A 2,006-nucleotide genomic window follows, 5' to 3' on the forward strand; every position below is an offset into this window, starting at 1 on the left:
AAGGGAAGTCGCAACATAAACCACATGTGAACACGTTTTAAGTACATAGACTAACACATGCATCTGTTCAGGACAAGTTATGTATGGCCGACATAAGTATGTAACATTTCTCTGTGGCTATGGTCAGAACAAATGCATGAGAAACACATGTCCTCATGTAGCAATGTTTACATTAGCACTTAGCGTTAGAAGCTCACGGTGGCTGTAAAATACTTCATTTGGTTAATTTCTTAAAAGGAACTGGTAAACAATAAGCAATAAAATGTGTTACCTATCATTAATAAACATATCAGTTAAGAATAATAAGTAGTTAATTTATGTCTACTGTTTAGAGATGATGAATACATCTTGAAGCATTAAAAGTTATATTATGTATTTGATTATCTTTTAACATTAGTAACCTGAAACAAACTTCAATAAATGCATAGGAGTGCCTTACAAGCATTACTTCACCATAGTTAATGATTAATAAATGCTGTTTGGGCCCTTATTGTAATGCGTACCATATCTCTCCAATGTACGACATAACACCCATGCTGGTTTTATTGACTACATACTATTTTGCATTAATTCAGCATTAGTTAGTACTTAAGTCATCATCTGTAAAGCACAAGTTACAAAAGCAGTTATTAATGAGATTAAGACCGGCAGCACCTTAATGAATGAATGAATGAATGAATGAATGAATGAATGCTTTCTTTCGGACATGTGAAAATATTACTAAAATAAAGAAAAAGAAGATCAATAGGGAAAAAAATCAAATGAGAACACAAAAATGAATAATAATAGAGAAAAAAACAACAACCAGGTAAAACAGAATAAAAGCAACAAAAAAAAGAACCCCTGATACGATTGAAACAATTTTGGCATGTTCGAAAAGGAGACACAGAATTCAAAATTCAACAGAATGAAAAAAAAGATACAACACAAACTCAAACTGAATTAATTAATTCTTGTATTTATCACAAGAGAGGTAACATCCTGTGTATAAAGTCATACTAAATAAAACAACTCTTGATTTAAACTGACCATTACACTGCAATCAAACAATAATAATATAAAACCTAAAGCGCTTCAGAGCTAGCGTGACATGTCGTCACGCAGACAGAAAGTCAGGAGCCAAGCTGCTGAGGTTCATCATGTCCAATACTTTGGTGAATACAGAGTTAACCGACAAGTTACAGACTGTTTGAAACTTGCAAAAGGTTAATACTTGGTGCATTATCTTTTTTTACTGCTTCAACATGATGTACTATGTTTGAACTTGATTTGCTATTCATGAATAGCATGCTAGCAGAATTAGCATGTATTTTCTGTGTAGCAACAGTTAATGCTACTATGTGCTGTTAGTATGGTTTAGTATTGTTAGCCAGTTGGAAGCTCATATGGGCTCAGTATGAGAATTCAAGGAGCTTTTAGAGGAGTAATATAACCCCTGAATTCCACCGCAAGAGCAGCGCCGCGGAGCGCCGTGGTCTTGCTCTGATTGTCAAACCTCACTGGAAGCAGCGCGCTGTGCAGCGCTGCTCCACTCAATCTGGAGGGGGAGGGCTGGTCCTCGGAGAGTCACAGGCTCTCGTATGAATAGCGATATCACACGATCACCATCCGCTCCCATAACTTTTGATATGTCAGTCCACACCTTGTCCTTTCTGCCTGTATCCTTATAAAAAGGATATTTGGCGTCATACAGAAAGTTGAACTTCTCCACTTTCAAGATCAGCTTCTCTTCATCCATGGCGTCGTGTTGCGTCTAGGACCCTCCCACTGACTGTTTACCTGATGCACGTGCCTTCAGATGTGGCATATGATATAAAATATGGGGGAAAGTTACGTTTGAGAGTCCGTGTATTGTGTTTTATCTGGAATCTTCCGGGTACTTTACACAGTGACTTCCTGTCTACTGCTTTCTTATCAACAGTGAATTTACGAGGTTTGGAAGCAGTCGCGCAGAAAATAGACCTGAAGTGTATTCCTCGCGCCAGGGTGCGGGCAGTGGAATTTGC

This window comes from Halichoeres trimaculatus, unplaced genomic scaffold, assembly GCF_033239565.1.
Source record: "Halichoeres trimaculatus isolate MK-OKI-2021-1 unplaced genomic scaffold, fHalTri1.1 fHalTri1_scaffold_19, whole genome shotgun sequence".
In the NCBI taxonomy this organism is placed as follows: domain Eukaryota; kingdom Metazoa; phylum Chordata; class Actinopteri; order Labriformes; family Labridae; genus Halichoeres; species Halichoeres trimaculatus.